Source organism: Dendrobates tinctorius, unplaced genomic scaffold, assembly GCF_039654945.1.
Source record: "Dendrobates tinctorius isolate UK_male_01 unplaced genomic scaffold, ASM3965494v1 ptg000055l, whole genome shotgun sequence".
Classification (NCBI taxonomy): Eukaryota; Metazoa; Chordata; class Amphibia; order Anura; family Dendrobatidae; genus Dendrobates; species Dendrobates tinctorius.
In genome coordinates this window covers 2,573,568-2,600,999 of record NW_027361723.1, presented here as the reverse complement: position 1 = coordinate 2,600,999, position 27,432 = coordinate 2,573,568, and the positions used below count along the sequence as shown (strand labels likewise).

At 50.6% G+C, this 27,432-nt stretch overlaps 1 long non-coding RNA gene across 1 annotated transcript in view; it reads left to right on the top strand.

Moving 5' to 3' along the window:
• Positions 1-1,947: 1,947 nt before the first annotated feature.
• Positions 1,948-27,432, top strand: part of LOC141091610 (uncharacterized) — a 29,754-nt gene continuing 4,269 nt past the window's right edge. The window contains exon 1 of the long non-coding RNA XR_012232548.1: positions 1,948-3,046. This is a non-coding gene — a long non-coding RNA (uncharacterized lncRNA). The remainder of the gene's footprint in view (positions 3,047-27,432) is intronic.

The window sequence follows — 27,432 nt, the reverse complement described above, 5'->3', positions numbered from 1 at the left end:
AACCAAAAATACCCCTGGTCATTAAGGGGCTAAGGCGGTCCTGCACTTCTTCCTGGGTTAGGCAGGTAATACTTAATGGGGAGTTTACATTATCACTCTGCATTTCCCCAGGCAAATCCTTTTCCTGTGTGAACACTGTTGAGAAATAGTATTTAAAACATTTGCTTTTCCCACATCGCTCTCTATGATTTCACCCTCATTGTCCTTTAAAGGGCCGACACCATCAATTTTAATCTTTTTACTGTTTATATAATTAAAGAATAGTTTGGGATTTGTTTTACTTTCCTTAGCAATGAGTCTCTCAGTTTCCACTTTTGCTAAATGTGTTTGTTTTTTTACACATTGTATTTTTTCTCTATAACTTTTTAATGCTTCTTCATTGCCTTCTTGTTTTAGCTTCCTAAATTCCTTGTTCTTGTTCTTTATTGCCCTTTTTACATCCTTATTTGGCCACATTGGTGTTCTCCTGTTCCTAGTCCTTTTATTTCTGTATGGTATGGCCAGCTCGCAGTGGGGGTGTAAAACTGATTTAAATGTTTCCCATTTATTTTCTGTGCTCCTATTTTTGAGGACATTGTCCCAATCAATTCGGCGAAGCTCCTCTCTAAGCTGCTCACACTTTGCTTTCCTGAAATTCAGCGTTTTCGTAGCCCCCTTCCAGGGCACCTTACTGAAGGCCAAGTGGCATTGTGTTATATTGTGGTCACTGTTCCCTCGGTGCCATCCACTCGCACTTCTGTTATTCTATCTGGCCTGTGGCTTTACACTAAGTCCAGAAGGGCCGTCCCTCTAGTTGGGCCCTGCACAAGTGGTGACAGATAATTATCCTCGGTCACTGACAGACATTGGTTTCCTTTCTGAGATCCGCAGGTTTCAGTTTCCCGGTCTGTGTCGGGGTAGTTGAAGTCCCCCATAATAATCACCTCATTGGGATTTGTTCAGTAGCGTAGCTACCGGGGGGACAGAGGGGGCAGTGGCCCCGAACTCTGAGGGGCCCACTGAGCTATGCTACTGTAACTGTATCGGCGTGCACAGCGCACCCATACAGTTACATTCTGCAGCAGAGCAGGGAGAATCGATCTCCCTACACTGGTGCCCGGCCGCTGAGGGACCTGGTGCCAGCAGTGCGCCCCCCACCTCACAGCCAGCAATGTCGTCCTGAGCTTTTCTGTGCGCACAGGACCTGTGATGAGGTCACAAGAGGGGCGGAGTCAGGGGGTCACATGATCACGGGCTTCAGCACAGGGCTCTGCTGTGCTGGTTGTCATGGTGCTGGATGAGGTGAAGTTTCTGTGTGGGCTCAGGATTGGTTTACAGGGTGGATGTAGCAGAGCCGTGTGTGTATGAGGTGTACGGAGGAGCAGAGCTGTTTGTGTACGGAGTGGAGCCGTATGTGTACGAGGTGTATGGAGCAGGCCGTGTGTGTATAGGGGGTATCAGGTGCAGTAATAGGGACATATATGGCAGCAGAGGCTCAGTATTGGGGTATCAGGTGCAGTAATAGGGACACATACGACAGCAGAGGCTCAGTATTGGGGTATCAGGTGCAGTAATAGAGACACATACGGCAGCAGAGGCTCAGTATTGGGGTATCAGGTGCAGTAATAGAGACACATACGGCAGCAGAGGCTCAGTATTGGGGTATCAGGTGCAGTAATAGGGACACATACCCCAATACTGAGCCTCTGCTGCCATATGTGTCCCTATTACTGCACCTGATACCCCAATACTGAGCCTCTGCTGCCGTATGTGTCTCTATTACTGCACCTGATACCCCAATACTGAGCCTCTGCTGTTGTATGTGTCCCTATTACTGCACCTGATACCCCAATACTGAGCCTCTGCTGCCGTATCAGGTGCAGTAATAGGGACACATACGGCAGCAGAGGCTCAGTATTGGGGTATCAGGTGCAGTAATAGAGACACATACGGCAGCAGAGGCTCAGTATTGGGGTATCAGGTGCAGTAATAGGGACACATGCAGCAGCGGCTCAGCATTGGGGTATGAGGCGCAGTAATAGAGACACATGCAGCAGCGGCTCAGCATTGGGGTATCAGGTGCAGTAATAGGGACACATGCGGCTCAGTATTGGGGTATCAGGTGCAGTAATAGACACATACGGCAGCAGCGGCTCAGCATTGGGGTATGAGGCGCAGTAATAGAGACACATGCAGCAGCGGCTCAGTATTGGGGTATCAGGTGCAGTAATAGACATACGGCAGCAGTGGCTCAGTATTGGAGTATCAGGTGCAGTAATAGAGACACATACGGCAGCAGTGGCTCAGTATTGGGGTATCAGGTGCAGTAATAGAGACACATATGGCAGCAGCGGCTCAGTATTGGGGTATCAGGCGCAGTAATAGAGACACATATGGCAGCAGCGGCTCAGTATTGGAGTATCAGGCGCAGTAATAGAGACACATACGGCAGCAGTGGCTCAGTATTGGGGTATCAGGTGCAGTAATAGAGACACATACGGTAGCAGCGGCTCAGTATTGAGGTATCAGGTGCAGTAATAGAGACATATGGCAGCAGCGGCTCAGTATTGGGTTATCAGGCGCAGTAATAGAGACACATATGGCAGCAGTGGCTCAGTATTGGGGTATCAGGTGCAGTAATAGAGACATATGGCAGCAGCGGCTCAGTATTGGAGTATCAGGCGCAGTAATAGAGACACATACGGCAGCAGTGGCTCAGTATTGGGGTATCAGGTGCAGTAATAGAGACACATACGGTAGCAGCGGCTCAGTATTGAGGTATCAGGTGCAGTAATAGACACATATGGCAGCAGCGGCTCAGTATTGGGGTATCAGGTGCAGTAATAGGGACACATACGGTAGCAGCAGCTCAGTATTGAGGTATCAGTAGGATGAGGGGTTTGTGCAGGTTGGGAATAGATGGTGTTGGGGCGGGAATATTAGAGGTGAAACATGTCGTTGTTGTATTCTCTGTAGCCGAGTCTTGGCTGGAGGAGTTGTCATGTCGGTCTGGGCCAGATGGAAAAGACGTGAAAAGTGAACGATTCCATCAGAAAGAACGTCAGCGGTAAGACACCAACTATACCTGTGCAGTAATCACATATGTTTTGTAGGAATGGTATTTACCACTGACCATATTGCGGTAATATCCACGTTGGCCTTTATATAGGGATTATTTTCAGTAACAGCGCAGTCATCGCCTACATCCACTATTAGGGTGCGTTACCTAGTTAGGGGCCCACTCAGAAGTTTTGCCCCCCTCGAACCGAAACCCTAGCTACACCTCTGGATTTGCTGCTTTGTCTATTTGCTTCAATAATACATTCTCAGTGGTTTCTGTTATATTTGGTGGCTTATTACAAACCCCTATGAGGATTTTATTACTTTTCCCTCCTTGTATCTCCACCCATAGAGACTCCACCTCTTCATTTCCCTCTTGTAGATCTTCTCTTAGTGTGGGCTTTATATATAGACAGACTCCACCCCCTTTCCTTTTTTTACGATCCCTCCTAAACAAATCATATCCTTGCAAGTTAGCCGCCCAGTCATAGCTGTCGTCTAACCATGTCTCAGTTATTCCTACTAGGTCGTATTTTTCCCTTCCCCATGACAGCACCGCAGACATGAGTAGGTATCCGCCCCCCAGGAAACAGGAAACCTGTAGCAGAGACATAAGAAGGGGGCGGCACCTCTCTCCCCAGTTTGGTTTCCTGCAGCCGGAATGCTTGGTGCAGAGCCTGTACCTCCGGAGGGATCCCCCTCTGATGTCCGGTCAGGAGGCCGAGGTCCACGGGGAGAGGACGGCAGCGGGGCGCGGTGGCGCGCGCCTGTCAGCCCAGCTCGGTGGGCACTGTGAGCGGTGTCCTCCTCGTGTGACTCCCCGGCGGCCGCTCCAGTGGGAGGCAGAGCCGGGGGAGGCCTGGCACCGACTGTGTGGCGACGGCTTCCGGGGTTGCACTGGAAGTGACTTCACATGCCGGGGGAGCGGTGTACTGGGCACTTCTGGGCGGGAGCAGTCCCAGAAGCGCGCACCGCTCCTCCATAAAAAGGGAGACGAGGCAAGCGCCACTGGTCCCTGAGAGGCTGCACACGGACTCCAGTGTTATAGAGCCAGACCAGCAGCAGAAGGAAAATGGATCCTAAAGTTGAGAGGAACGCGCAGGATGAAGAGCTACCGGGGTACCTAGGAAAGGGGCCGGGTGAGTGCCTTTGTAAGGCAGCACAATATATTAACAATTGCCCTATATATGTCTTCTGTAGGGAAAGGCCAAATTAAGAATAAATGCCGAAGGGAGACATTGCTGGAGGCAATACCTTCCCTACAGAAGGCAGCGGAATTCCTGGTGGACGCCGCAGTAGATTCCGTCCATGGTGCCGCCCGTGCATGAGCCCTTTCAAATTCAGGCTGCAGAGCACTTTGGTTAAAAAAAACTGGTCGGAAGACTTCCAGTCAAAAGTTAAACTCTGTGCCGTCCCTTGTGAGGGTCAATACTTGTTTGGGAAAGCATTGGATGAAATTTTAGAAAAGGCGTCAGATAAGAAAAAATGGTTTCCACCCCCCTTCCCTAGGCGCCGGTGGACTGAAGCTCTCTCATCCTTTCGTGGGAACAGGGAACAGAGGGAGCCAAGGGCGGCCAGACGATAGGACCACACGGGGCAGACCATGGAGGGGAAGAGAGAAGGGATTCCTCTTTAGTAAAACCACCCCGAGACCCGATACTAAGCAATGACGCCAGGGTGGTCGGGGGAAGGCTTCGGTTCTTTGTCTATCAGTGGGTAGCATTGCACACCTCAAAGTGGGTAACCGACCTGTTAGCCGGGGGCCTACGACTAAGTTTTCTAAGCCTTCCACCCCAAAGACTAAAAGTGACCCGGGTAGCCAAAAAGAATCAGGCTATGCTAGAAAAGGAGATCCAGCTCCTCCTTCAAAAAGAGGTACTAATAAAAGTCCCGTCTCATCAAGAAGGGAAAGGGTATTACAGCACTCTGTTCCTCACGCCAAAACCAGATGGGTCACTAAGAACAATATTCAATCTCAAAGCCCTGAACCAATACATCAGAACAGAGAAATTCAAAATGGAGACCTTGGGGTCAGCAGTGAAGCTACTCGACCCAGGTTGCTACATGGCAGTAATAGATCTTATGACGCCTATTACCATGTCCCAATATGGGGAGAACGCCAACAATATCGAAGACGGGTGGTAGAGAGAGCTCAAAATCACACTCATCTACAGTACCAGTACCTACCCTTCAGGGTATCAGTAGCCCCTCATATATTTACAACAATCATCGGGGAAGTAGCGTCCTTTATAAGAAGGGAGAATAACCTGCTAGTACCCTATCTAGACGATTTCCTGGTCATAGCAAACGACAAGCAAAATTGCGAAGATGCAGTTAAAGGTCCTGGAAATATTAACCAGGTTGGGCTGGAGGATCAATCTGAGAAAATCCAAATTAACTCCAGTACAGTCACAAGAATTCCTTGGAATTCAATTGGACTCATTAAAACAGCAGTGCATTCTTCCAGAAAGGAAAAATTGGGGCTATCCAACAAAAAACACAACGGATACAATCCGGTCGAGCCATATCAGTAAGTGAGGCAATGTCGCTCCTGAGCATGATAACAGCAACAATCCCAGCGGTCCGGTGGGCACAAGCCCATATGAGAGAGCTACAGTAGCAGATCCTATCCAAGCAGGAGAAGGGTCCTTCCAATTTAAACCGGGAGATCATTCTCTCCCCTCAAGTGCGGGAGTCACTAAAATGGTGGCTGAGCACCGAAAATTTAACCAGATCAGTGCCCTGGACTACTCAAAACTCAGTAGTATTAACCACGGACGCAAGTCTGAGTGGTTGGGGGGCACACACAGAGAAACGAACCCTAGAGGGCCAGTGGGAACCCGGAATGAGGGATGCATCCTCAAATCTTAAAGAACTGGCGGCTGTAAGGCGAGCCCTTCCCCTGGTAAAGCAAGAAGTACAAGGAAGACATGTCACCATATTATCCGACAACAACACAGTCATAGCATACATAAACAGACAAGGGGGTACAAGGTCGGCAACCCTTATGGCAGAGGCCAGGGAATTATTCGCATGGGCGGAAAACAATCTTCTGTCCTTATCGGGTACACATTTAAAGGGGGCAGACAATTATCTGGCCGATTATTTAAGCCACCATGTACTACTCCAGGGAGAATGGTCCCTAAGTCAAAAAATATTTGGAGAAATCTGCACTGCCTGGGGCACACCAGAAGTAGACCTGTTTGCTACCAGGGAAAAATCGGAAAGTGGACAGGTTCTACTCCCTAAATCCAAGAGAGCAACCAGAGGGGGTGGACTCGCTACTACACCGGTGGAAATTTTGTCTGGCCTATGCGTTCCCCCCCCCCCCCCCCCTTTTCCATTGACACCAGTATTCTTGAAAAAGATCCGACAAGAGAGAGAGCTCGAATATTCTTGATTGCACCCTTCTGGCCGAAAAGGGCATGGTTCACATGGCTCAGACGCGGATCCTCCCAGATACCCTAAATCTGCTATACCAGGGCCCAGTAGAACACCCCAGGGTTCACAGGCTGCACCTCACTGCGTGGAACTTGAAAGGGGACTCCTTCTAGCAAAAGGGTTCTCAGTCCCGTTAGTAACCACCCTGCTCGCTAGCAGAAAGGAGGTAACTTCACGCAAATACCAAAAAATTTGGGAAAAATTCTTGCAGTTCATGGGCCAACAATTGACTGGGACAGCCCAGGAAATGCCAATAAAAGAAATCCTAGAGTTCCTCCAGAAAGGACTGGAAAAAGGACTGTCCACAAGCACCTTGAAAGTGCAGCTATCGGCCCTGGGTGCATTGTTTGATCAAAAACTGGCTGATCACCCATGGGTCTATAGATTCATTCGGGCCTCCTTTACATCCAGGCCCTCAAAATTAGCATCTAAGGTAGCTCCCTGGGATCTAAATTTAGTATTTAGGGCACGAACAGCGTCTCCATTGGAACCTATTGCTTCCATCTCAATAAAGGCGCTGACGCTAAAAACAGTACTCCTGGTGGCCCTAACCTCAGCTCGTCGTGTCTGCGAGCTGCAGGCAATGTCTGTAAATCCACCATATACCACCTTTTTGGATGATGGGGTGATCATAAAAACTGATCCAGCCTTCCTACCGAAGAAGCCAGGAAGGTCCCGGACGCTCGTGGCTGTAAAAGGTTCACATGGCCGCTCGGCCATGCGCTAGGATACACTGTATTTTCAACCCTACCCTTGGTACGCATGTGTTATGCAGCCTAGCCTGCTAGCGCTTAGGCGTAGGTAGGTCAGAGTTGGCGTCAGTCTTTAGTCCACACCAGTGACTCGGCACGCCTCAGTGCAAGTGCTCCGCACTCCATAGTCAGCGTCAATAGCGGCGCTCGTGGTAGCGACGCCGCGCGCTCAGTGGGCCTAGAGGGACTCTAACCCCGTGTCCTTGAGGTAGAGTTCTGTGGCTGTTTGCTGTGCGCTCTTTGGCCGGGCTCTGTGAGCTAAACAGGCTCCGGCATCCACGTTCAGTGGTTGTGCGGCTCTGTGAATTAACAGAGTCCGCTCCTGCTCACACTGGGTGACGTAACCCACGTGTGACTGTTTTCACGCTGCTCTATTCTTCCGCCATTGTCTAGCAGCAGTGTACCACCTCTGCACAGTGGACCCCGGCTGCAAACGCACCTACTACTACTTTATCATTTGGTGCGTTCCACCAGCCCTAATAAAGGGAGAGCGTTGGGCAGGGAAGAAGAACAAAAAAACTGCTTCTGCTGGTAGCGATTTCCACTGTACAACACTGTGTGCAGTGACAGGTGAGGCTCTATTTTTGTGCATCAGCTCTGTTGGTTGTTAGGCTGCCTTACAAGGCTCCCTGATAGCTGCATTGCTGTTTGCACACTGCTGAGCAAACTGCTTTTTTAAAAGCAAAAGTACTTTTCTTCCTCTCTTCTGCACAGTTACCAAGCGTTCATTTTTCCACACTTTTGTGTGCAGCAGTCCTGCTTATTAGGCTGCCTGCTGCCATACTTGGACTGAGAGCATCATTGTCAGCCTCCTAAAATCTCTAGGGAGATTCCAATTCTCCCCAATACTATATACACCTTGTACCATATAGCTGGTGGTATTTTGGGTACATTTTTCAAAAAAATGAGGAAGTACAGTCATGGCCAAAAGTTTTGAGAATGACACAAATATTATATTTTCACATGATCTGCTGCCCTCTGGTTTTTATGTGTGTTTGTCAGATGTTTTTATCACATACAGAAATATAATTGCAATCATATGAGTAGCAAAAGGTTATATTGACAGTTAGAATGAGTTAATGCAGCAAGTCAATATTTGCAGTGTTGACCCTTCTTCTTCAGGACCTCAGCAATTCTCCCTGGCATGCTCTCAATCAACTTCTGGATCAAATCCTGACTGATAGCAGTCCATTCTTGCAAAATCAATGCTTTAATTTTGTCTGAATTTGAAGGTTTTTGTTTGTCCACCTGTCTCTTGATGATTGACCACAAGTTCTCAATGGGATTAAGATCTGGGGAGTTTCCAGGCCATGGTCCCAAAATCTGTTTTGTTCCCTGAGCCATTTAGTTATCACCTTTGCTTTATGGCAAGGTGCTCCATCATGTTGAAAAAGGCATTGTTGATCGCCAAACTGCTCTTGGACGGTTGGGAGAAGTTGCTCTTGGAGGACATTCTGGTACCATTCTTTATTCATGGCTGTGTTTTTAGGCAAGACTGAGAGAGAGCCCATGCCCTTGGCTGAGAAGCAACCCCACACATGAATGGTTTCAGGATGCTTGACAGTTGGCATGAGACAAGACTGGTGGTAGCGCTCACCTGGTCTTCTCCGAATAAGCCGTTTTCCAGATATCCCAAACAATCGAAAAGGGGATTCATCAGAGAAAATGACTTTACCCCAGTCCTCAGCAGTCCACTCCCTGTACCTCTTGCAGAATATCAGTCTGTCCATGATGTTTTTCCTGGAGAGAAGTGGCTTCTTTGCTGCCCTCCTTGAGACCAGGCCTTGCTCCAAGAGTCTCCGCCTCACAGTGCGTGCAGATGCACTCACACCTGCCTGCTGCCATTCCTGAGCAAGCTCTGCACTGCTGGTAGCCTGATCCCGCAGCTGAAACACTTTTAAGAGACAGTCCTGGCGCTTGCTGGTCTTTCTTGAGCGCCCTGGAGCCTTTTTGGCAACAAGGGAACCTCTCTCCTTGAAGTTCTTGATGATGCGATAGATTGTTGACTGAGGTGCAATCTTTCTAGCTGCGATACTCTTCCCTGTTAGGCCATTTTTGTGCAGTGCAATGATGACTGCACGTGTTTCTTTAGAGATAACCATGGTTAACTGAAGAGAAACAATGATGCCAAGCACCAGCCTCCTTTTAAAGTGTCCAGTGGTGTCATTCTTACTTAATCATGACAGATTGATCTCCAGCCCTGTCCTCATCAACACCCACACCTGTGTTAATGGAGCAATCAATGAAAGGATGTTAGCTGGTCTTTTTAAGGCAGGGCTGCAATGATGTTGAAATGTGTTTTGGGGGATAAAGTTCATTTTCTAGGCAAATATTGACTTTGCAAGTAATTGCTGTTAAGCTGATCACTCTTTATAACATTCTGGAGTATATGCAAATTGCCATTAGAAAAAATGAAGCAGTAGACTTTGTAAAAATTAATATTTGTGTCATTCTCAACTTTTGACCATGACTGTATGGTGGAAGTGGGCAGGGGTTGCCAGCTGGTACTGGTGGGGGTGCATCTGCTGGTAGTGGCAAAAGCACAATAGCACCTAAGGCAGGAGGTGTTGAGCCTGCGTCATTGTCTGGCTCCACAAGGCCTCGAAGGCTCCCTTTTCTGGGAGTAGGTAAACCGCTTTTAAAGCCGGAGCTTCAGGAACAAGTTTTGGCTTACATTGCTGACTCAGCCTCCAGCTCTATCGCCTCCTCTTCTGAAGTTTCAAAAAATAAAAGCACTGAGTCGTCAGTGGAGTCTCCTGGTCAGGAACACCTTTCCTTGTGTCCTTCACCCCTACCAAAAGTGAAGGATGTGGCAGGCCACACTACAGATTACTCCATGGAGCTCTTTTCACATACCATGCCTGGGTTATCAAGTCAAATCGTGAATTCCCCAATCCACGATGAATCTGACATGGAGTGCACTGATGCACAGCCACTACTAGATTTTTCTGCTGGTACATTCACTCAGAGCACGACATTGTCCTCGCAGTGTACGGAGCCAGAATCTGACCCTGATGAAATTCAGGTGCCCCTTCCCGCATACTATACCACCTTACATGGTGACACAGAGGAAGGTGCACATGAAATTGAAGAGGAGGTGATGGATGACCCAGTTGTTGACCCAGATTGGCATCCATTGGAGGAAGAGGGTGCTGCTGCCAATAGCTCAGAAGAGGAGGAGGATCCGCAGCAGACATCGACATCGCAACAGCTGTTATCTGGCAGGCCCGGAGCAGTCCAAAAACGGGTTACAAAAACCAAGAGTTGCAGGACAGCTTGGCCAGACGGTCAAATTAGCACAGCGTGCAAGGCCTCAAAATGTCTTCCATACTAGGAAGAGTGCAGTGTGGCACTTTTTTGAACAAAATCCTAATGATCAGGCAAAGGTAATCTGTAAGAAGTGTGCAAAGACCTTTAGTCGAGGGAAAAAACTGAGAAATTTGAATACCAGTTGCATGCTTAGACATTTAACCACCATGCACTTGCAAGCGTGGACGGACTACCAAACCTCACATACCACATGTGCACCTGCTCCGAATGAAGGTAATCAGCAACGCTACATCACTTCCCCCACTGTAAGCCCACTGGTTAGCACACCACAAGCTGAAAATGTTGAGGTGTCGTCGCTAGAGTTGAGCGACTTTTGGTTTTTTAGGGTCGAGTTTCGTTAAGTGAAACCCAACTTTTTCAAAAGTCGGGTCGAGCAAGATCGGCCGACTATAGGGAAAAGTCGGGGTCGTCCCGAAACACGAAACCCAATGTAAGTCAATGGGGAATAAGTCAGCAGTGAGAGGAGGACAGGAAACACACCTACAGTGCCCATTTGAATGCCAAAGGCATCAATTCTTCTTACTTAAGCTTGTCAACCTTAATTAACTTCATAATACAAGTTACGCACTGAAAAATGGGGGTTATTTGGCTAAAGTTGTGGGGGGGGAGGGCTGGCTCCAGGTTTTCATGTGCCCTGGGCGAAAGAGCGCCCCTTTAACACATAGCACAACTCATCATGCTCCGATACGGCAGAGAAATAGCGGTATAGTACAATGAAAAATACTTCACTTTTTACATCTCATGACGAGGCCCATCTATTTCTCCATACAGAATCATTGGTCCCATATAATGTTTGAAACAGTATATGATGAGCTCCACATAATGCTACAGTATATGTTGGTCCCCATGGATGAAGCTCCACTGTGTTATGGGCCCAAATAATGCTCCAAACATAATGGGCCCCATTTCTAATGCTCTAGTGTATAATAGGCCCTGTAAATGCTGCTCCAGTGTCTGATGTCCACCTTTGGAATGTTCCAGTGTATGGTGGGCCCCATCTATCATTCTCCAGAGTATAGTGCTCCCCAAAAATTGCTGTCCCAACATTGAAAACAATCAAATAAGTCTCCTCGCTAGGGAATCCCTATACTTGTCTGGACTCCTCGTCGTCCCCATCTTCCATCTCACTGCACAGTATTTCAACCTTGCAAGTGCTGTGATCCTGAGCAAGCAGGGGGGGGCCCACTCGTTGGCGACGGCACTGGCACAGGGCCCCTGATAGTACGGTGGTGTGTCTGATGGCGGGTGGGCCGAACCTGCACTTTCATCTGCAGCTTCCTCTTTGTCACCGTGTAAGATGGAACTGTATATGGGAAGGGTAACCTGAGTTTCATCAGGGTCAGATTCAGGCCGTGTAGCGTGCGAGGGGAATGTAGTGGTCTGGGTCAATGTACCAGCAGATTCATCGAGCAGTGGCTGGGCATCAGTGCACTTGTGTCGCCCCCCAGGAGTACGGTCGCCACAGTGGCATTACCTTCCTCCTAGGGAGTGTGATGTCATGCTTGGGAGCAACGAAGGATCTCTCTAGCAGGTTAACTGATTGGGCGGCGTTATTCCCATGAGTCATGACCCTCCAAACAGCGTTCATGAAGGCAAAGTGTTTGTTTTACGTGGGCAGTATGGTTGCAAAGCTGAACCTTAAAGGAATGTCCAGAAGGGCACCACCAGGAGTGGAGCCTACGGTTTAATTCGACTCCACCTGGGAAACCTCAACCATGCCAGCTACAGAAAAGATGCACACATTGCAAGCTTAATTCCGTTAACGAACGAGACTCCGTCATGCCCCGCGGTCCGAGTCCGGCTTACTAGAGGGACACGTGAGGCTCTGGCACATGAGATTGGCCAATAACTGGTGTCATGCCCTTACATGTCCGTGGCTGCATGAGCGCTACACTGAAAAGGCCAGCGTTTGTCGCTTACAGGTGCAGATAACCCGCTGAACAACGTTAGTGATGGGGATCTGTGATTACAATTATTACCCGCGAACGATGATTTCCCAGTAAGTGCAGGTCAACCGCAGTTACGGAATTAGGCCTAACCGTCATTCCTGAAAAATGAAAAACTTACGTGTGCAAACCACAGGTGCTGTAGCTTGCTTAACAGCTCGCCAGCCATTCTCAGGCCCAGTATGGATTACACGTGATTGCACAAAGGTGAGAAAGGGTACCGTATCCCCGGATAACATGTATGGATAGCATAGTGTACACATTCAAAATATATGTCTATACATCAGGAGGCAGGCTCAGACGGTGTCAGGCACAGTATGGATTTGACGGCCCAGACTACATAGCGGAGGAGCAGGGAGAGGTAAAGATTGCAAATGCTGGGGCCCTGCCCAAGCAAGGGGGGCCCACTCGTGGGCGTCGGTACTGGCACTGGGCCCCTCATAGTACGGCGGTGTGTCTGACGGCGGGTGTGCACCACCACCGTCAGAGACACTTGATTGCACTATGAGGGACCCTGTGCCAGTGCCCGCGCCCAAGAGTCGGCCTACCCACCTGTCCAGGGCAACGGCACTCGCACGGTGTCGTGCGCTAGGTGGTGACCCCGGCCATGGGGGGGGAGGCAGCACAGTTAGGGAGTTTTAGAAAGTGGCATATGTTGATGTTGGACATTCAGCTTATGCAAAAGGCGAAATAGGTGAAGTCCCAGGAAGAGGTGGACCAAAGCAAGCCATTTTTCTGTCACCCTATGTGTCATCAGGGGAAGGTGGGACAAAATCCTTGGAAACCCATGCATGATTCATTTTAATGGTAACCTGGCCAATGGCATCGCGTGCAGAAGAGCGAAGGCTGAGGACATAAAATTATCCTCCTCTCCAGAATCCACGCAAACCTCCACCGCCAGAGTGGAGGAACCGAACTCCAGCTCCCCCTTGGAGGAAAATGGTGTAGAGTCACGTGACCCTTCTGTTGTTGCTGTGGCGCCCCTGAGGCTTCAGTTGCCACAGAGGTACTGCACCTTCTCCTAAGGTGTAGTGCCCCACTATCCAGGTAGGCTGGGAACTCCTTTCCGCATTCCAACACCTGCACCCCACACACAGGATAGATCAGCAGGAACCCATCCATGCTTTATGCTGGAAAGGTCATAGGGTGCCTTTTGAGGTCCCTGGCTTCGTAACACATGAGGTGCTGGGGAGGCAGGTGGAGTTAGATATAAAAGAGAGGGAAGAGTGAAAGTTGTTAGTTGGTTAGAGGAGAAAGAAGAGAGAAGATAGGTGTCTGAGGGACATGCTGCAGCAGGCCCCAGTGATCTCGGCTGCTGGCACGAGAAAGACCAGAGAGAGAGACTGATAAGATTGATAACCTAACCTTCCATAAGAGAGAGAGAACAGATCGGAACGAAGGAGAAGAGAAGGACAGTGGGAAGCAGGTTGAGAAAGAGAGAGCACCCTTCCAGTCCAGAGAGCGCAAAGGCCGGGGCCCGGTCCCCGAGGTGGATTGGAACTTAATGTCCGGCAACAGACTTCGGAGGAGTAGTGAGCCGCTAACGGCTTGCTCCCATCATAGACTTGGGACACAACAGCAACTGAATAGAGAGGCGGGACGTAGTGAGGAGTCCCCGAGCAGGCTACAGCTGTCTGTCATACAAGTAAAGACTAGGAACACCTAGAGAGAGGCATTCCAGGGTAACTAAGTACTGGAGTGCTTCGCACCTAAAGGCGCATTGGAGGAGTCGTTCAGTGAAGGTACATGTTGGCGGAGTGTGGTAGGGAGAATCCTATCCTGCCTGGAGGTTGGCTGGAGCCCTGACCTGGAGAACACAGTACGGAGGCAGGCAGTTGTGTGAACTGCAAACAGTGAGTAAAGCTTTGGAACCACATACTCTGGTGTCCTCCAGTTATTCCCGCACCACTACACCAGGGTACCAGCCTCCATACCATTCTGTGCCTCTCCTCATCCATTGCACCTACACTGCCCTGGGACTACAGCTCCACCTGTGGGGAGCTACACCATCTCTGCTGCACCACACCATCAGTCCCAGCGGATCTGCACGCAGTGTTGGCTAACACCTCACTTGCCAAATACCACGGGTGGCATCACGAACTAGTCATATAAACTTTAACACCATTAACATGACCGCCATTGATATTGGGCGCCCAGGGCCACGGACCGGGTCACCGCTGCTGTGACACATTCCCGCCTTGACACCGGCCCGGTACCGAGTACCCCGCAGCCCTGGGAGAAGCGAGGGCGACCCAATTTTTGGCGTCACGAACAGGATTACGAGACCCGATGCCATGGAACAGGATGACGAGACCCGATGCCATCGGGTTCTGTGTGCCTTGGATTAACAACTTTTGAAAATGTGCAGAAGACCAAATTTAATAGACTGTAAAATGGACATTAGAAATGGCCACTGGCGCGGAGAAGAAGGGCGTGAAGAGGTGGGAGGTCCTAAGAAAAGACCGCGAAGAGTCTTGGGCTGTCCCTGCCTGAATTACTATGTGACTGATGCATGGCCCACTCCCCGAGGGGATCGTGTACTGGCTTGGTTTGGAGGCGCGGGAAGAAGACGCTGCCCCCGGAAGGAGGGGCAGAGAAAGCCAGTGGCGAGCAGAAGGGCGAAGCAAGAAGAAGAACGCCAGAACGCCATTTTGGAGAGTGATGGAAGGAGGCCTGCGGAGCGCGGGGAAGTGCAAGCCCCCGGCGCCATGGCTCACGGCTCCAACCCTGAAGCTGGCATCATTTGCCGGCAGCTACAAGACGAAATCACCGAACTGACTACCCGTCTGCAGCTAAGAAGAGAAGCGCTGGAGAGGTTGAGACGGCAGCGCGCCCTGGCGGGGCCTACATCAGCGGTACCCTCTCCATCGGTACCTGCCGCTGCCGCACCAGACCACTCCCCGCCAGCGATAACTTTCACCTCCACGCTGTCCGTGTGGCTGCGTCCCGCTCGCCCAAAGAAGTCATCGGAGGACCCGGGAGCTGAGACCGTGCGCCCGCCCGGACCTGTTGTGGCTGCGCAGGTCCCGACCGAAGCCCCCGCGGACCCAGAGCTACCATCCGCTCCATCACCACCTGCACAGGACGCACTGCCAGGAGGCCCCAGGTATGTCGGATGTTCCTCCACCTGGGAAGGCCCTGCGGTGTACCGCAATTGCAGCGGCTGGCCAGGTCGTCCTGGATCTGGTCTGGGACCGGGTGTTACGGCGGCGGAACACTCTTAAAAAAATATAAATAAACGTGTTCGCCGCCCGGGGTCCACCGTGCGGCAGATGGAAAAACCGCAGCTAGAAGACACAGAGCATTGTGGCGGTAATGTGCACAGGGTTCTATATCACCCAGGTGCAATCAAGCAGTCTCTGTTAAGTGCACAGAGCTGCTCCAGGAAAAAATAGAAAAGTAACGCTGAGCCTGTTAGCAACACAGGGACTCAGTGGCACACATGCGGTAGGCAAAAACCGGAGTAGTTAGGATTAGAGTTGAGCGAAACGGGTCGAAAAATTTCAAAAGTCGCCGACTTTTGGCAAAGTCGGGTTTCATGAAACGAAACCCGACCCTAGGATGAGGTCGGCGACTTACGCGCCAAAGTCACGTTTCAAAAGTTTGTTTTGCGCTCTTTTTCAGCCAATCAGGATCCACGGACACTGTGGGCAACGTGATGACATAGGCACGGGTCACCACCATCTTTCAGAAGGGCATGCAAGTGATTGGCTTGCTTTGGTGGGCGTCACAGGGGGTATAAAAGGGCGTGCACGCCGACCGCCATCTTACTTCTGCCGATCTTAGCATAGGGAGAGGTTGCTGCTGATTCTGTAGGGAGAGCGTTAGGCAGGGAAGAAGACCAAAAAACTGCTTCTGCTGCTAGCGATTTGGCCTGCACAACACACCAGTCAATGTGTGTGCAGTGCAAGGGGAGGCTATATAGTGGTGTATCAGTGGTGTTGGTTGTTGGGCTGCGTTCTAAGGCTTCCTGACAGGCTGGCATTGCTGTTTACCCAATGCTCCGCAAACTGCTTTTTTAAAAGCAATCCAATCTCCCTTATCCTCTAGTCACTTTGGTCACAGCTGTGGCATCGAGCCTGTCACATAGCGCTCAGATATTCATTGGGCCTCACACAATCCAAAAGTGTCCAGTGTCCAAAAGTGTGTGCAGAGATTCAAAATCTCACTTATCCTCTAGTCACTTAGGTCACAGCTGTGCCATCGAGCCTGTCACATAGCGCTCAGATATTCATTGGGCCTCACACAATCCAAAAGTGTCCAGTGTCCAAAAGTGTGTGCAGAGATTCAAAATCTCACTTATTCTCTAGTCACTTAGGTCACAGCTGTGCCATCGAGCCTGTCACATAGCGCTCAGATATCAGTGGGCCTCACACAATCCAAAAGTGTCCAGTGTCCAAAAGTGTGTGCAGAAATTCAAAATCTCCCCTGTCCTATAGACACCTTGTACCTTGTTTTACATACTATATAGTTTGTTGGATTTTGTCTACATTTCTACCAAAAATGAGGAAGGCTGGTGGAAGAGGCCGTGGAATTGGGCGGGGGTTGGCAGCTGGTAATGATGGTGTTGGTGGTGGATCTGATGGTAGTGGCAAGAGCAAAATAGGACCGAATGCAGGAGGTGTTGAGCCTGCGTCATCGTCTGGCTACATAAGGCCTCGAACGCTTAGTGTTCTAGGAGTTGGCAAACCGCTTTTAAAGCCAGAGCATCAGGAAAAAGTTTTGTCTTACATTGCTGACTCAGCCTCCAGCTCTATCGCCTCCTCTTCTTCAGTTGTAAAAAGTAAAAGCACTGAGTCGTCATTGGAGGCTCATGTTCATGAACCACACCTTTCCTTGTGTCCTTCACCCCAACCAAGATTGAAGGATGACGCAGGCCATACTACTGATTACTCCATGGAGCTGTTTTCACATACCATGCCTGGATTATCAAGTCAAATGGTGAATTACCCAGGCCAAGATGAATCTGACATGGAGTGCACTGATGCACAGCCGCTGATGGATGATTCTGCTGGTACATTCACTCAGAGCACTACATTGTCCTCGCAGTGTACAGAGCCAGATTCTGACCCTGATGAGACTCAGGTGCCCCTTCCCGCACACTATACCACCATACACGGTGACACAGAGGAAGGTGCACATGACATAGAAGAGGAGGTGATGGATGACCCAGTTGTTGACCCAGATTGGCATCCATTGGGGGAAGAGGGTGCTGCTTCCAATAGCTCAGATGAGGAGCATCCACAGCAGACATCGACATCGCAACAGCTGTTATCTGGCAGGCCCGGAGCACTCCAAAGACAGGTTCCAAACATCAAAAGAGTTGCTGGACAGCTTGTCCAGAGGGTCAAAAGATCACAGCGTGCTAGGCCGCAAAATGTCTGCCAAAGTAGGAAGAGTGCAGTGTGGCACTTTTTTGAACAAAATCCTCATGATCAGGCCAAGGTTATCTGTAAGAAGTGCGCAAAGACCTTTAGCCGAGGGAAAAAACTGAAAAATTTGAATACCAGTTGCATGCTTAGACATTTAACCAGCATGCACTTGCAAGCGTGGACACAACACCAAACCTCAAGTGCCACATGTGCAACTGATCACAACGAAGGTAGTCAGCAACGCTACATTGTTTCCCCCACTGTAAGCCCCCCGGTTAGCACAGCAGCAAATGTTGAGGTGTCGTTGCAAGGCCACAGCAGTCAGGGAATCCCACTGTTATATCAACGAAAGACTGATTCTAGGCCATCAGAAAGAACACCAACTCCATCACCATCATCAACCCTCTCTCAGTCCGCCCTGTCCACCGCTACTTCCACCATATGCAGCTCTCAAGTCCAGCTCACCCTCCCAGACACTATGAGTAGGTCAAGAAAGTACTCAGTCTCTCATCCGCGTACACTGGGTTTGAACGCCCACATTGCCAAACTAATCTCGTTTGAGATGATGCCCTTTCGGTTGGTGGAAAGCACAGCTTTCCGCGAACTCATGGCCTATGCAGTACCACGCTATGACCTACCCAGTCGCCACTTCTTCTCTCGCAAAGCCATCCCAGCCCTCCACCATCATGTGAAAGACCGCATTGTCCATGCACTCAAGCAGTCAGTGAGCGGAAAGGTGCACCTCACAACTGATGCATGGTCCAGTCTGCATGGCCAGGGCCGTTACGTGTCCATCACTGCGCACTGGGTTAATGTGGTGGATGCAGGGTCCACAGGGGACAGCGGTGGTGGGACAGTGCTGCCTAGCCCACGGTATAGGAAACAGTTGGCTGTAGGCGTTCCACCCTCCTCCTCCTCCTCCTCCTCCTCCTCCTCCTCCTCCAGAAGCGAAAGCTCGTCCACAGAGCGCAGTCGTACGAGCACTCCATCTGCAGCTGCCACTGTTGCACACGATGTGTCCCCCTATCGAGCAGCTAGTGGAAAGCGTCAGCAGGCTGTGTTGCAGATGATGTGTTTGGGCGACAGACATACCGCCGAGGTGCTGGCCGAGTACTTTCAGCGACAAACTGAGTCATGGCTGGGCAGTGTACATCTTGAGGCAGGCAAGGTAGTTAGTGATAACGGCCGTAATTTTGTGGCAGCCATAGCCCTTTCAAAACTCAGCCACATACCTTGCTTGGCTCACACCTTGAACCTGGTGGTGCAGTGCTTCCTCAAAAATTATCCGGAGTTAACAGCCCTGCTCCAGAAGGTGCGAAGACTGTGCGCGCACATCCGCCGGTCGCCTGTACACTCCGTTCGTATGCAGAAGCTGCAGCGATTGCTCCACCTTCCCAACCACCGCCTGATTATCGACATTGCAACAAGGTGGAACTCCACCCTGCACATGGTGGAGCGGCTGTGCGAGCAGAGGCAGGCCATAATGCATTTATGGGAGGATACACGGCCAGGCACTTTGAGAGCAGACATGGAGTTGACAGGCGTGCAGTGGTCGAAGCTGAAAGACCTTTGTAAAGTCCTTCAGTGTTTTGAGGAATGCACACGGCTGGTAAGCGCAGACGACGCCATCCTAAGCATGAGCATCCCACTTATGCGTCTGCTCATGCAAACTTTGACGCACCTTAAGGAGCAGGCGTCTGCAGCCAATGTTGATGAGGAGGAAGAGGAGGAGGGAATCCTTGATGACATTCAGCCATTGTCTGCTCAGGGACCTCTCCTGGACGAGGTGGAGGAAGAAGAGGAGGAGGATGATGGGGATGATTACTTAGGGGAGGAGGATGCATCTCGTGGGGCAAGTGAAAATGTTGGCGTGGCAAGGTCTGGTACAGGGTTTGTGCGTGACTGGAGGGATGTGGATTTGCCAGAAAGTGCTCCTCCACCCAGCACTCGCAGTGCATCATTGACACCGGGAACATTGGCCCACATGTCAGATTATGCCTTGCGGATCCTAAAAAGGGACCCCCGCATTGCCAAAATGATGAACGATGACGACTACTGGTTGGCCAGCATCCTGGATCCACGCTATAAAGGCAAATTACAAAACATCATGCCACAGGAGAACCTTGACCTAATATTGGCTAATAAACAAGCAACTCTGGTAAATCGGTTGCTTGAGGCATTCGCAGCACACAGCAGCGGTGATGGTTCTCACACGAGCCGTACGGGCCGGGGGCAGCTTGGCAGAGGTGTTCGTGGTGCACACAGCAGAAGTGGCGTTGGAGACAGGGGTTTCATGACAATGTTGTGGACTGATTTTTCAAATACCGCTCACACAACTGGTAATACTGCATCGATGGAAAGTGACAGGAGACAGCAGTTGTCAACTATGGTTACAAACTACTTTTCCTCCCATATCGATGTTCTCCCACACAGGTCATTCCCCTTTGACTATTGGGCTGCTAAACTGGACACCTGGCCTGAATTGGCCCAATATGCCTTACAGGAGCTCGCTTGCCCAGCTGCAAGTGTGCTATCGGAAAGAGTCTTCAGTGCAGCTGGATCAATCCTGACAGAAAAAAGGACCCGTCTGTCAACCCAAAATGTGGATGATCTAACCTTCATTAAAATGAACCACACATGGGTTTCCAAGGATTTTGTCCCACCTTCCCCTGATGACACATAGGGTGACAGAAAAATGGCTTGCTTTGGTCCACCTCTTCCTGGTACTTCACCTATTTCGCCTTTTGCATCAGCTGAATGTCCAACATCAACATATGCCACTTTCTAAAACTCCCTAACTGTGCTGCCTCCCCCCCCCATGGCCGGGGTCACCACCTACCGCACGACACCGTGCGAGTGCCGTTGCCCTGGACAGGTGGGTAGGCCGACTCTTGGGCGCGGGCACTGGCACAGGGTCCCTCATAGTGCAATCAAGTGTCTCTGACGGTGGTGGTGCACACCCGCCGTCAGACACACTGCTGTACTATGAGGGGCCCAGTGCCAGTACCGACGCCCACGAGTGGGCCCCCCTTGCTTGGGCAGGGCCCCAGCATTTGCAATCTTTACCTCTCCCTGCTCCTCCGCTGTGTAATCTGGGCCGTCAAATCCATACTGTGCCTGACACCGTCTGAGCCTGCCTCCTGAGACATATATTTTGAATGTGTACGCTATCCATACATGTTATCCGGGGATACGGTACCCTTTCTAACCTTTGTGCAATCACGTGCAATCCATACTGGGCCTAACCCCGTCTGAGCCTGCCTCCTGAGACATATATTTTGAATGTGTACGCTATGCATACATGTTATCCAGGGATACGGTACCCTTTCTAACCTTTGTGCAATCCATACTGGGCCTAACCCCGTCTGAGCCTGCCTCCTGAGACATATATTTTGAATGTGTACGCTATCCGTACATGTTATCCAGGGATACGGTACCCTTTCTAACCTTTGTGCAATCCATACTGGGCCTGACACCGTCTGAGCCTGCCTCCTGAGACATATATTTTGAATGTGTACGCTATCCATACATGTTATCCAGGGATACGGTACCCTTTCTAACCTTTGTGCAATCCATACTGGGCCTAACACCGTCTGAGCCTGCCTCCTGAGACATATATTTTGAATGTGTACGCTATCCATACATGTTATCCAGGGATACGGTACCCTTTCTAACCTTTGTGCAATCACGTGCAATCCATACTGGGCCTAACACCGTCTGAGCCTGCCTCCTGAGACATATATTTTGAATGTGTACGCTATCCATACATGTTATCCAGGGATACGGTACCCTTTCTAACCTTTGTGCAATCACGTGCAATCCATACTGGGCGTGAGAACGGCTGGCGAGCTGTTAAGCAAGCTACAGCACCTGTCCAGACAAGTACAGGGATACCCTAGCGAGGAGACTTATTTGATTGTTTTCAATGTTGGGACAGCAATTTTTGGGGAGCACTATACTCTGGAGAATGATAGATGGGGCCCACCATACACTGGAACATTCCAAAGGTGGACATCAGACACTGGAGCAGCATTTACAGGGCCCATTATACACTAGAGCATTAGAAATGGGGCCCATTATGTTTGGAGCATTATTTGGGCCCACAAGACAGTGGAGCTTCATCCATGGGGACCAACATATACTGTAGCATTATGTGGAGCTCATCATATACTGTTTCAAACATTATATGGGACCAATGATTCTGTATGGAGAAATAGATGGGCCTCGTCATGAGATGTAAAAAGTGAGGTATTTTTCATTGTACTATACCGCTATTTATCTGCCGTATCGGAGCATGACAAGTTGTGGTATGTGTTAAAGGGGCGCTCTTTCGCCCAGGGCACATGAAAACCTGCAGCCAGCCCTCCCCCCCCCCCCACAACTTTAGCCAAATAACCCCCATTTTTCAGTGCGTAACTTGTATTATGAAGTTAATTAAGGTTGACAAGCTTAAGTAAGAAGAATTGATGCTTTTGGCATTCAAATGGGCACTGTAGGTGTGTTTCCTGTCCTCTCACTGCCGACTTTTATTCCCCATTGACTTACATTGGGTTTCGTGTTTCGGGACGACCCCGACTTTTCCCTATAATCGGACGATCTTGCTCGACCCGACTTTTGGAAAAGTCGGGTTTCACGAAACGAAACGCGACCCTAAAAAACCAAAAGTCGCTCAACTCTACTGAGCGCTATGTGACACGCTCGATGGCACAGCTGCCTGTGACCAAAGTGACGAGAGGATAATGGAGATTTTGAATCTCTGCGCACACTATTGGACACTGGACACTTGTGGATTGTGTGAGGCCCACTGATATCTGAGCGCTATGTGACACGCTCGATGGCACAGCTGCCTGTGACCAAAGTGACGAGAGGATAATGGAGATTTTGAATCTCTGCGCACACTTTTGGACACTGGACACTTGTGGATTGTGTGAGGCCCACTGATATCTGAGCGCTATGTGACACGCTCGATGGCACAGCTGCCTGTGACCAAAGTGACGAGAGGATAATGGAGATTTTGAATCTCTGCGCACACTTTTGGACACTGGACACTTGTGGATTGTGTGAGGCCCACTGATATCTGAGCGCTATGTGACACGCTCGATGGCACAGCTGCCTGTGACCAAAGTGACGAGAGGATAATGGAGATTTTGAATCTCTGCGCACACTTTTGGACACTGGACACTTGTGGATTGTGTGAGGCCCACTGATATCTGAGCGCTATGTGACACGTTCGATGGCACAGCTGCCTGTGACCAAAGTGACGAGAGGATAATGGAGATTTTGAATCTCTGCGCACACTTTTGGACACTGGACACTTGTGGATTGTGTGAGGCCCACTGATATCTGAGCGCTATGTGACAGGCTCGATGGCACAGCTGTGACAAAAGTGACTAGAGGATAAGGAGATTGGATTGCTTTTAAAAAAGCAGTTTGTGGAGCAGTGGGTAAACAGCAATGCCAGCGTGTCAGGAAGCCTTAAAAGGCAGCCCAACAACCAACACCACTGATACACCACAATATAGCCTCCCCTTGCACTGCACACACAGTGACTTGTGTGTTGTGCAGGCCAAATCGCTAGCAGCAGAAGCAGTTTTTTTGTCTTCTTCCCATCCTAACGCTCTCCCTACAGAATTAGCAGCAACCTCTCCCTATACTAAGATCGGCAGAAGTAAGATGGCGGTCGGCGTGCACGCCCTTTTATACCCCCTGTGAGGCCCACCAAAGCAAGCCAATCACTTGCATGCCCTTCTGAAAGATGGTGGTGACCCGTGCCTAGGTCATCACGTTGCCCACAGTGTCCGTGGATCCTGATTGGCTGAAAAAGAGCGCAAAACAAACTTTTGAAACGCGACTTTGGCGCGTAAGTCGCCGACCTCGTGGCCGACCTCATCCTAGGGTCGGGTTTCGTTTCATGAAACCCGACTTTGCCAAAAGTCGGCGACTTTTGAATTTTTTTTCGACCCGTTTCGCTCAACTCTACTCAGAAGTGCTGTCCGCACAGACAAAACACTCGGTCATGTGTAAGTGGGGTTCGGTAACGTCAGCTGATCCCCTGCTGTGTGTACGGCAAACTCTCCTGCTGCCTACAACTTCTGACTACCTCTGATTTAATATGTTCTCTGATTTGCCCTCTGTCTCCACTCTGTTTTGAGTATTTCCTCCGGCCTACAACACCGCCTGTTTCTGCTGTCAAGTGCCGTCTGCACAATCCACACTTGTTCCTGTGGTACCTGGGTCCTGTAACATCTGCTCATCTCCAGAGTTGAGCACGGCAATGTCTCCTGCTTTGTCTACATTCCCACTACTTGTAGTGGAAATGTGGACAGAGCAGGAGACATTGCCTGACTCACCTCTAGGGAGAAGCTGCTGTTACAGAACCCCAGTAACACAGGAACAAGTGTGGATGTGCAGACGGCATTTCAGAGCAGCAACTGGCGTGGTTGGAAGCCAGCGGAAATACTCGAAACAGAGTGAAGACAGAGGCCTAATTGGAGTACGTTGACAGTTAGTAGTAGTCTAGAAACAATCGCAAACTGCCACCAATTAGGCCTCAGCCTACTACCTGATTTTCCCTGGGCTCCGACACCGCCAGTTGGTGCTCAGAAGTGCTGTCCGCACAGACAAAACACTCGCTCATGTGTAAGTGGGGTTCGGTAACGTCAGCTGATCCCCTGCTGTGTGTATGGCAAAGTGTCCTGCTCCCTCCACAGTCAAACAACCTCAGATTTACACCTGGCTCCAAGTAGGCCTCAGCCTACTACCTCATTTTCCCTGGGCTCCGACACCGCCAGTTGGTGCTCAGAAGTGCTGTCCGCACAGACAAAACACTCGCTCATGTGTAAGTGGGGTTCGGTAACGTCAGCTGATCCCCTGCTGTGTGTATGGCAAAGTGTCCTGCTCCCTCCACAGTCAAACAACCTCAGATTTACACCTGGCTCCAAGTAGGCCTCAGCCTACTACCTCATTTTCCCTGGGCTCCGACAACGCCAGTTGGTGCTCGGAAGTGCTGTCCACACAGAAAAACACACTCGTTCATGTGAAAGTGGGGTTCGGTAACGTCAGCTGATCCCCTGCTGTGTGGCGGGCAAACTGCTGCTGCCTCCAAATTTTAGCTACTTCAGATTTAAACATTCTCTGATTTGGCCTCTGTCTCCACTCTGTCTCTAGAATTTCCTCTGACCTCCAACACCGCCAGTTCCTGCTCACAGTTGCCATCCACGCAATCCACACGTGTTCCTGTATTACTGGGGTTCTGTTACGTCAGCAGATCCCCCAATGTGTGTCCGCCACTGTCTCCTGCGCTGTCCACCTTCCCACTGTAAGCGGTGGGAATGTGGACAGAGCAGGAGACAGTGGCAGACAAACATCAGGGGATCTGCTGACATTACAGAACACCAGTAACACAGGAACACGTGTGGATTGGGCAGACGGCTACTGTACGCATAAACTGGCGGTGTTGGTAGTCACGTGAAATCATGGAAACAGAGTGGAGACAGATGCCTAATTGGAGCACGTTGACAGTCTGTTGTAGCCTACAAGCAATCTAAAACTGCCACCAAGTAGGCCTCGGCCTGCACCCTGGTTCTCCCTGGGCTCCAACAACGCTAGTTGGTGCTCAGAAGTGCTGTCCACACAGAAAAACACACTCGTTCATGTGAAAGTGGGGGTTAGTAACGTCAGCTGATCCCCTGCTGTGTGGAGGGCAAAGTGTCCTGCTCCCTCCAAAGTCAAAATACCTCAGCTTTACACCTGGCTCCTAGTAGGCCTCGGCCTGCACCATGATTGTCCCTGGGTTCCAACAACGCTAGTTGGTGCTCGGAAGTGCTGTCCACACAGAAAAACACACTCGTTCATGTGAAAGTGGGGTTCGGTAACGTCAGCTGATCCCCTGCTGTGTGGAGGGCAAACTGCTGCTGCCTCCAAATTGTAACTACTTCAGATTTAAACATTCTCTGATTTGGCCTCTGTCTCCACTCTGTCTCTAGTATTTCCCCTGACCTCCAACACCGCCAGTTCCTGCTCACAGTTGCCGTCCACGCATTCCACACTTGTTCCTGTGTTCCTGGTGTTCTGTAACGTGAGCTGATCCCCCAATGTGTGTCCGGCACTGTCTCCTGCGCTGTCCACCTTCCCACTGCAAGTGGTGGGAATGTGGACAGAGCAGGAGACATTGGCAGACAAACATCAGGGGATCTGCTGACATTACAGAACACCAGTAACACAGGAACACGTGTGGATTGGGCAGACGGCTACTGTACGCATAAACTGGCGGTGTTGGTAGTCACGTGAAATCCTGGAAACAGAGTGGAGACAGATGCCTAATTGGAGCACGTTGACAGTCTGTTGTAGCCTACAAACAATCTAAAACTACCACCAAGTAGGCCTCGGCCTACACCATGATTGTCCCTGGGCTCCAACAACACCAGTTGGTGCTCGGCAGTGTCTTTGGCACGGGGACTCCCTGTTGCCCAGCCTGGTTCCAGCACGCCTGCTGTTTCCGGGTAGTGTCAAGGTCACTATGCCACCAATCCGTTGTCCTGTCGTCTTGCGGCCGGGTTAGCCGACTCTACGGTGCCTGCAGTTTAGGTGACTCCTATGTGGGCTGCGGGAACTGGCACTGAAGGCTGGATCCGTAGTGCCAATGGGACATGGACCCCCTGTAGGACTGTGGGTTTCGGTAACTGCGGCCGGCTTGCGGCCTGGCTACTTTGCTTTGAATGGGTACCTTCTGCTACCCACCCGGGTTCCAGCACTGTCTGCTGGTTCTCGCCAGAGCCTTTGGCCTAGGTGCCTCCATCTCGGTATCCGAGGTCCAGCACCGTCAGCTGGTCCTTGGTAGTGCTTTCTAGCACAGGTACCTCCTGCCTAGTAACCGTGGTCCAGCACCGTCAGCTGTTCCTCGGTAGTGCCATTGGCTCTTGTACTTTTGCTGCCCATCTGGGTTCCAGCACCGTCAGCTGGTTGTCTTCAGTGCCTTTGGCACGGGGACTCCCTGTTGCCCAGCCTGGTTCCAGCACGCCTGCTGTTTCCGGGTAGTGTCAAGGTCACTATGCCACCAATCTGTTGTCCTGTCGTCTTGCGGCCGGGTTAGCCGACTCTACGGTGCCTGCAGTTTAGGTGACTCCTATGTGGGCTGCGGGAACTGGCACTGAAGGCTGGATCCGTAGTGCCAATGGGACATGGACCCCCTGTAGGACTGTGGGTTTCGGTAACTGCGGCCTGGCTACTTTGCTTTCAATGGGTACCTTCTGCTACCCACCCGGGTTCCAGCACTGTCTGCTGGTTCTCGCCAGAGCCTTTGGCCTAGGTGCCTCCATCTCGGTATCCGAGGTCCAGCACCGTCAGCTGGTCCTTGGTAGTGCTTTTTAGCACAGGTACCTTCTGCTTAGTAACCGTGGTCCAGCACCGTCAGTTGGTCCTCGGTAGTGCCATTGGCTCTTGTTCCTTCTGCTAGCCATCCGGGTGCCAGCACTGTCTGCTGGTTCTCGCCACAGCCTTTGGCCTAGGTGCCTCCATCTCGGTATCCGAGGTCCAGCACCGTCAGCTGGTCCT